Source organism: Bufo bufo, chromosome 9, assembly GCF_905171765.1.
Source record: "Bufo bufo chromosome 9, aBufBuf1.1, whole genome shotgun sequence".
NCBI lineage: Eukaryota > Metazoa > Chordata > Amphibia > Anura > Bufonidae > Bufo > Bufo bufo.
Window position 1 is genome coordinate 198,624,854 of NC_053397.1, and position 10,048 is coordinate 198,634,901.

Sequence of the window (10,048 nt, forward strand, 5' to 3'; positions counted from 1 at the left end):
CATCCAAAACACATATACAGAAATCTATATTTTTATTGAAGCCAATAATAACCATACATTCAAAATCCTGAAATACCACAGGGCGGTAGAAAATAGGTCTTACCGCCACGATGCAAGCAACACCCGTAATGAGTGTTTGTGGCCAACATGTGTGCGGTAGGCAAATTACACTGCCAGTCCCAATAGAAGCAGGGACTGATGTGACGATGACACTCTCTGTACTGCCGAATATATGGCCTCGATCACATCTCCAGCACAGAGCAGCCTGCCGGATCCCCATTGACTGCAATGAGGTCCAGCGGTGATCCGGCGGATTTCCAGCAAAAATGTCGGGTTTCGGGGCGGACATAAACCGTCACATGCATTGCAAACAGAGATGAACAAGGCCTATATAAGTAGCCGTAAATAAATTGAAATGAAAGGTGTGTGTTTTGCATCATCGGTTACAGATATTATCAGTATAATTTCTCGCCTCTTAAGGGCTCTTTCACACCTGCGTTATTGTCTTCCGGCATAGAGTTCCGTCGTCGGGGCTCTATGCCGGAAGAATCCTAATGCATTCTGAATGGAGAGAAATCCGTTCAGGATGCATCAGGATGTCTTCAGTTCCGGAACGGAACATTTTTTGGCCGGAGAAAATACTGCAGCATGCTGCGCTTTTTGCTCCGGCCAAAAATCCGGAACACTTGCCGCAAGGCCGGATCCGGAATTAATGCCCATTGGAAGGCATTGATCCGGATCCGGCCTTAAGCTAAACGTCGTTTCGGCGCATTGCCGGAGCCGACGTTTAGCTTTTTCTGAATGGTTACCATGGCTGCCGGGACGCTAAAGTCCTGGCAGCCATGGTAAAGTGCAGTGGGGAGCGGGGGAGCAGTATACTTACCGTCCGTGCGCTCCAGAGTGACGTCAGGGCGCCCCAAGCGCATGGATCACGTCATCCATGCGCATGGGGCACTCTGACGTCATTCTGGAGCGCCCGGGAGCCGCACGGACTGTAAGTATACCGCTCCCCGCTCCTACTATGGCAGCCAGGACTTTAATAGCGTCCTGGGTGCCATAGTAACACTGAAAGCATTTGAAGACGGAACCGTCTTCAAATGCTTTCAGTACACTTGCGTTTTTCCGGATCCGGCGGGCACCTCCGGCAACGGAAGTGCATGCCGGATCCCAACAACGCAAGTGTGAAAGAGGCCTTAGTGCGGTGCATTATTATTTTGCACATACTGCGAGCGTCCACTAGAGGGCCCTCTTCAACAATCAATTAAAAGCACTTCCAAATTGAGGAAGTTAAGATGAAACGCCTCTTTCCACATGAAGTCCAGGGGAGAAGTCTTTGGGGGTCATTTATCACGCTTGCCTGATTTTTAGAGTGCAATTAGACCGATGTAGTGCATTTGCCTGTCATTATTCTGGTGGTGTACAATAGGGACAGTTGAAAAATCAAAATCAGCTCCAAAAAACACTTCCCATTTATTTCAATGGGAAGCAGCAGTTGATTTTTAACCATTAGTACCTAACGCTATTCATACTCACAATATCCACAATTAATATTTACATTACCCTTTATTAACACTCGCTAGTAATACTCACAATAACCCCTAGGCTTGAGCGAATCGAGCTTCAGATCATAGATCCGAATTTGATTCCTTAAAAAACTTAGTTTGAAATGCTGTTTCCGTACAGCATTAAAATGTATGGGCTCCGTGGAGGAAAACTTTGTATCGCCCAAAGTTGTGCTAGACTTCGGTGAATGACTACGGTTTTCCTATCTGCGTAAATAAAAACGTTTTAAGATAGGAATCCATAGTCGGGTTTGGTACTGGGGGGTACCTCGGTACCAAAGACCGCTTTGAACTCCTTTTTTTAAAACGTTCTTAAATAAGCAGATAGGAAAACCGTAGTCATTCACCGAAGTCTCGCGCAACTTTGGACAATACGGTTTCCCTCCACGGAGCACATAAAATCATTCACACGTTGGTATTTCTCTTTTCCAGATTTTCGTTCCGTTTTTGGTGGATCCGTGTTTCTGCAAAAACTTTCCGTTTTACCAATTGTACATCCGCATCCGTTCTGTTTTTCTGCAAAAAAATGGAAGGAGGAATATATGTTGCTAGGGTGCTAAAAAAATATAAATAAATTCTATTTCCCGGAAACAGATCCGCAATTGCGGATGACATATTGATGCATTCTGCATTTTTGGGGACCCATTGACTACAATGAGACCAGGACCGCATTTTGCGGACAGTAGGACAAGCTCTATTTTTTTTGCGGATCCGCATAACGGAACGGAACAACCGAGTGCTGTCCGCATTTTTAGGCGGGGCCATTGAAATGAATGGGTCCACATTCCGTTCCGCAAATTTGGATTACAAAATACTGACGTGTGAATGGACCCTAAGGGCTCATGCACACGAACGTATTTTCTTTCTGTGTTCATTCCGTTTTTTTTGTAGATCTGTTTTTTTGCGGACCTCAAAATACATCCGGTCGTGTGCATGAGCCCTAATGCCGCACGGAAACAGCATTGCAAACAAAGTTTTTTAGCGAATCGACTTCAGCGAATCGAGCTTTTGATCACAGATCCGAGGCGTAATAATCACTATTAGGGTCCATTCACACGTCCGTAAGTGTTTTGCGGATCCGCAAAACACGGACATCTGTAATGTGTGATCCGCAATTTGCGGACCGCACATCACAGACACTATAATAGAAAATGCCTTTTCTGGTCCGCAATTGCGGACAAGAATAGGACATGTTCTATTTTTTTCAGGAACGAAATTGCGGATCCTGAAAAAACGGATGCGGATCCCAAAAATGCGGATGCGGAGCCAGGAAATGTGGATTTGCATCCGTTCCGGCCCCATTGAAAGTGAATGGGTCCGCAAATTGCGGAACGAATGCGGACCCAAATTACGGACGTGTGAATGGACCCTTAATACAATACTAATTTCCATTATTTTATTTTTTTGTTTCAATCGTTTTTATTGGTATTTTTTTAAAGTAGTACACATTACAATAAAGTCGCAGTACAATCTGCTCTCCATCAGTCGAGTTATTAAAACAACAACTAACCGTATAAACATAAACAGTTTTTACAATTAAAGCATTGAATATTTTAGACATCATCCACGTTTGGTGCCAGTATCCGCCATGTAATGATTGATATTTCACTATATAGCCTTGTACATATGTGTTTTCATCCTTCTCAATTGAATTGAATATCCACCTCTTCCAATTAACATTTGCAGAGTCTTCCTGTTTGTTTTAACTAATGGTAATACTCCTTTACTCGTGGGGTACATTTATTGGTAGTCCTTTGCGCAACTACATGCCCCCACTTGTTGAGGACGCACTTTCAATCAACTCTGACCTATCTGCTCACTATCCCTTGACACAATAACTAGAAGTTTCCCACAACTGCCACTGTTTTGAAAATTTTTGGAATGAACCATTCCCTAAAGCTATGATTTTCTCATAAGTCACTGTGGTATTGATAGTTGATATCAAATCTTTTAACCTAGGTGTTTCCTGGGATTTCCATCTCTGCAGTATCATTAGTTTTGCTAGAACACATATAACCCCTACCAATTTCCTATCTTCCACCGGAAGATGTGTCACTCCAATTAGAAGTAGGGCAAGTTGTGGCGTCCACGTAAGCTTTCCTTGGAGCAGCCTGTTCAACAGTTCCTCACATTCTTTCCAGTACTTAGAGATCATAGGGCACTTCCACAGAATATGAAGAAGTGTACCCCTCCCTCCACATCCCCTCCAACAATCCCCTGACACCCCTACATACATGTGGCATAATCTTTCAGGGGTGTAATACCATTGTTGGATAGTTTTTAAAGCCGATTCCACATGGCTAGAGCAATGTAAGTGGGAGTGGATCATTTCTTATTGTTTTTTGCCAATCATTTTCTGCTATAGTGATGTTCAGGGAGCTTTCCCATTTACGCATAGGGTGAGACTTCCTGAATTGTGTTGGTTGGAGTAATGATTCATACAACTTTTTGATTTGCTTTGGATTCTCCAGAAAGGTACAACATCCCTTCTTGACTACATCTCACCTTTGATGGAATTAGTGATTGTACCAAATGCCGAATTTGTAAGTACTTAAAGAAATCTGACTTGGGTATCAGTAATTGGTTCTGCAGGGTTTGGAAAGACTTCATCGTCCCATTTTCAAAAAGCCATTCTATATTGCTTTTGACCTCTATGTTCCATTCTGAAAGATCCGCATGTGGGAGTAATGCTCTGATCAGAGAGAATGGAATTGAAGATAATTTTGGCTTATACCCCTCTCCATTCATATTATGGAACTGTTTCCATGCCATCACCGATGCCCGAATTACTGGGTTTAAGTTTTTAGGGGTCTGAATATCCCAGAAAGGTAGATACACTAGGTCTGGTAAGGTAAAGGGTGCTGCTTGCGCTTGCTCCACTTGAACCCAGGGAATCTCGACCTTTTCTTTGTACCAACTCCTAAGCATGGACACTAACGTGGCAATATAATATCGTTCCATGTCTGGGACCGGCAGACCACCCATTGCTCGGGGTCTCTGAATTATACTACTTGCTATCCTCGGCCTCTTATTTCTCCAAATATATTTGGAGAGTACTTGTTGCACCTTTCTAAAGAACCTTTTTGGCAGCAAAATTGGGACCGTGCGGTATATATACAAGAAGCAAGGAAGTATGAACATTTTAAAGGCCGCAATCCTTCCTAACCATGAAGTTTCATGTTTATGGAACTCTTCTATGTCTTTACCTACTTTTGCCAATAGGGATTCATAGTTAAGGTCGTATAGTTTTGACATTGATGCAGACATGCTAGTGCCTAGATATTGGATACTGTCTGTGCACCAGTCAAAGTCCCATTTGTCTTTGAAAGATTGGATCAGAGTGTTTGGGACATGTACCGGCAGTGCTTGTGTTTTGGAGGAATTAAGGTGGTAATATGAAAGATTGCCATATAATTCTATTTGGTTCATAACCGCTGCTAATGATTTTTCTGGGCTAGATAATGACAGCAATACATCATCCGCGTAGAGCGAAATTACATGCTCTTGTCCTCCAATTTTAATCCCTGAAACTGATGGGTCCAATCTAATCGCCTGAGCTAGTGGTTCCATTGCTATAATGAAGATCAGAGGCGACAATGGGCAGCCCTGTCTGGTACCGTTGGTCAGCTCGAACATCTTTGACAGGGCTCCATTGACATAAACACTAGCTGTGGGGTCATTGTATAAGGCCCCAATTGCGGATATGATAGGGCCACTGAATCCCATAGCCGAGAGCACCGAGAAGGCAAACGACCACCTAATTCGGTCAAATGCCTTCTCGGCATCCAAGGCCAGCACCAATAAAGGGGTGTTTTGTTGCCTGACTTGGTGGAATATGCCCAGCATTCTTCTAGTATTAAAGTAGGACTGGCGAGTTGGGACAAAACCTGTCTGGTCCTTATGAATTAAAGAAGGGAGTATTGTGGCTATCCTAAGAGCCAGGAGTTTGGCGTATATTTTTATGTCCTGGTTTAATAGCGATATGGGCCTGAAATTTTGCGGTCTGTCCGCCGTTTTACCTGGTTTAGGTAAAGTAATAATGATTGTTTGTAAGTTCTCCTTAGGGAAATTTCCAGAGGATAAGGCATGTTGACAAAAATCTTTCAGGAAGGGGCTCAGTATATGCACAAACTTTTTGTAGTAATGGCTTGCAAAGCCGTCTGGGCCGGGGGCCTTATCTTGGGGCAAAGATTTAATCACTTTCACAATCTCCTCTTCTGTTATCGGGGTATTAAGGAATTTGAGTTGAGTATCAGTTAATGTAGGTAGATTTAGGGAACTGAGATATCTACTCACCATGTCTTTCAAGATTGGAGAAGTAGGTATGGAGTTCCTTAGATTATATAAGTCATGGTAATATGACTGGAAGCCTTCTGCTATGTCCTGTGGGGCGTACAATTTGCTTTGTGTTTTGGGGTGTAGAAGGTAATGTATCCTACTTTTTGTTCTTTTGGCCTTTAAGCTAGCCGCCAGGAGTTTCCCCGCCTTATTCCCTTGAGAATAGTATTTTGCCTTGGTTCTCCTAAGACCCTTCTCATAAGAGTCTAGCATATGGTTCCTTAACTCTTGCCTAATTTGTTTTAGTGCCTCTGCATTGGGGGGGGAGGGGTCATTTTTGTTCCTTTCTTCCAATAATTTTAATTTTGTGAGCATTTGTGACATGGCCTCTTCTAGTTTTCTTTTTCTCACCGCCCCTTGTTGTATGAATGATCCTCTGATACACGCCTTATGGGTGTTCCACAATATCGCAGGGTTGGTAGTATCTTGCTTGTTAAGAAGGAAGAATTCTTTCAAATCCGATTCAATGCGCTGACCATGCTGTGGACAAGACAATAATATAGGATTGCTCCTCCAGAGATACTTTGAGGAATAGTGGTTATCCTCTGATATTTTCACTGTAATAGCAGCATGGTCAGACCATTTAATCTGCCCTATCTCCGCTTCCATCACTCTAGGTAACGTCATCCTGTCTCCCCAGAACATATCTATACGAGAGTATACATTATGTACCCCTGAATGGAACGTGAACTCTCTATCTGCAGGATGCTTAATACGCCATACGTCAAACAACTCCGCCTTCCAAATAACATCGCTTAAAGACTGGACTGATCTGCAGGAGGAGGATGTCGAGTCTATTTCAGGGTCTACAGTCAAATTGAAATCTCCAAATATCAGTTTTTCCTGTTGACTATTTTTAATACTTTCCTCACAAATCTTGTTTGGCCTTTGTTAGGTGCGTATATCGATACCAGAGTAAAGGGGGAGTTGTTCAAGGTGCATATCAGCATTACATATCTACCTGCTGAGTCACTTACATGTTCTATCAATGTGAATTTTTTATAGCTATTATCACTCCTCTCGTTTTGGAGTTAGAATGGGCTTGAAAAATATAGGGGAACTGGTTGTTTTGTAATCTGTGTGCATCCTTTTCTATCAAATGGGTTTCTTGTATTCCCAATACATCACAATTAAGGGATCTGACCTCCCTCCACAAATGCGATCTGCGCATTGGGCTATTCAAACCATTAGCATTAATACTTGCAAAGGTTATTACCATAATGAAGCCATTTAAAACGCAAGGTATGAAAGTCGCACAGCAAACTGTAAAGAAGGTGCAAGACGCCTCCCAGCCAGCGCGCCTGCAGCCATAGCATGAAGATGGTGGAGCATAGTACAGGCATAGGTTTAACATCATTCATGGACGTATCTTCCCATAGTATTGCTAAAAAAAGGTAACAAAAATAATAATAACATGTAACCAAAAACATAACCTGTAGGTATATTCGTGAGAACCAACAGGCTCCACGTAAACCTAAATAACTTGGGGTATCAAAGTCCCGTCTGAAGCCTCGGTAATAGCCTGTTTGGCGGATCACCGCTCCGGCCATTTGCACTAAAGATTAGACCACCCTTGGTGAGCCTCTTCAACTGGCAGTGTCCCAATCTCTCCGGATTTTCTCAGGATGACCCCGGCGCTGTTCCATCTGCGGATCAATAGGAATGTCCCAGCTCTGCAGAATTTTCTTCCCTTCCTCCACTGTTTTAATAGCAGACAGTTCTCCCATGTGATAAATTAGAAGGCGTACAGGGAACCCCCACCTATACTGGATTTTGGCTTTTTGTAAGGCAGATGTGATGGGTATCAGGGCCCTTCTTTGCCTAAGCGTAGTAGCCGACAGGTCAGCATATAGAGATATTTTGTGATACGGTGCAGGTAGACCACCATTCTTTCTGGCGGAAGACATCAGCTGCTCCTTTACAGTGTAGAAATGAACTCTAGCAAGAACATCCCTTGGCACAGATTCATCCATATGTCTGGGACGCGGGACTCTGTGTGCCCTGTCGATCTCTAAATCTCCTTCTTTACATTGGGGCAGAACGCATTTGATCAGTTCTTTAACATATAGAGGAATATCTTTGGCCCCCACATTTTCTGGGATGCCCCTTAGTTTAATATTGTTGCGTCTGCTACGATCCTCTAGATCCGCCATTTTGCTTTTTAAGGCCTCCACCTCGTTCTCCAGGGCATAATGAGCATCTATAAGGTCGTTATGAGAGCCAGCAAACTCTCCAAATTTGCGTTCCAGATGGTCTGTTCTAGCCCCAAGCTCCTCCGCCTCTTTTCTCATGGGCGACACTATTAAACGCATGTCATGCAGGAAAGAGCGTCTCTGTACTAAAAGCATGTCTCTCATGGCGGTGTCTGTCAGGGCTATGTTAGCTACTGGCAGTGCTAACATTTCTGCTTCCCCCATAACCTGTGAGTCCCCATTAGAACTTAGAGTACCTGCGCCGGCTATCCCTTCCTCAGGAGAGCCTTTCAGAGGAGTGGAGTGCGGGGATTCCTCTGCTTCCGAAGTCGCTTCTCTCCCATGTGGCCGACCCCCCGCTGCTGTGCCGCAGGCTCCCTCTTGCCCGATATGTGAATCTCTGATTCAGGGTGCAGGTCTTGAGGATTTCGGTGTGGTAAGTTCTTCCACATAGTTTGGGTGACTAGCTGCTTGGGTGTCTTCCTCTTTGTCGCTGTCCGCAGCGTTCTCCTCCCCGGCGCCATCTTGGGATCTTCCCGCCTCTCGGGTGAAGTAAAACTTCGTCAGTTGCGGGTGTTTCTGTCCCTTTCTTTTCTCCCGGTCATGCTCAGGGAATGTTCGGTGCCTTGTCTGTCTGGTTTTGGTGTGTTCACCATGGGTTTTGTCGCTTTTTTAGGTCGCTGGGTGTAGTGCTAACTCCGGAGCTGCAGCACACTACATCCGCGCGCCTCGGCAGCCAGACCACGCCCCCCCACTAATTTCCATTATTAATTGACTGCTCACTATAAGGCCCCTTGCAGACGAGCATGTGTCACGCTGCGAATCCGCAGCGCAGCTCCCGGCCTGACCTCCCAGCACTGACGGGGTCACATAGCATTATATTGATTTATGATGCTATGTAACCCTTAGGCCTCCTGCACACAAACTTTTTTTTTTCCATTTACGTTCCGTTTTTTGCGTTCCGAATACGGAACCATTCATTTCAATGGGTCCGCAAAAAAACAGAAGGTACTCCGTATGCTTTCCGTTTCTGTATTTCCGTTCAAAGATAGAAGATGTCCTATTATTGTCCGCATAACGGACAAGGATAGTGATGTTCTATCAGGGGCCAGCTGTTCCGTTCCGCAAAAAACGGAATGCACACGGACGTCATCCATATTGAAATACTGAAAAAGCCATACGGTCGTGTGCAAGAGGCCTTAGGGTCCATTCACACGTCCGTGTTTTGCGGACCGCACATCGCCGACACTATAATAGAAAATGTCTTTTTTGGTCCGCAATTGCGGACAAGAATAGGACATGTTCTATTTTTTTTCGGGAACGGAATTGCGGATCCCATAAATGCGGATGCGGATCACGGAAATGCGGATCCGCATCCGTTCCAGCCCCAATGAAAGTGAATGGGTCTGCACCCGTTGCAGATGTGTGAATGGACCCTTAGGCCTCATGCACATGCCTGTTGTATTGGTCTGCATCCAAGCCGCAGTTTTGGCGGCTTGGATAAGGACCCATTCACTTCAATGGGGCCGCAAAAGATGCGGACAGCACTCCGTGTGCTGTCCGCATCCGTTGCTCCGTTCTGTGGCCCCGCAAAAAAAATATAACCTGTCCTATTCTTGTCCGCGCTTTGCGGAGAAGAATAGGCAGTTATATTGACGGCTGTCCGTGCCGTTCCGCAAATTGCAGAATGGTGGTGTGCATGAGGCTTAACAATGAGCCACAAAAAATAAACGGACGCAACACGGATGTCATCCAGTTTTTTTTTTTTGCAGATCAGTGTTTTGGAGACCGAAGTTGGTGTACTGAGTCGTTCTCCCCGCACTCCTGAATACTGACCCCGCACCCTTCTCCTCAGCCCCCCAGTGACCGCTCTGACAGCCCCCCACTCTCCTCCTCAGCCCCGCACCCTCCTCCTCAGCCCCCCCAGTGACCGCTCTGACAGCCCTGCGCCCTCCT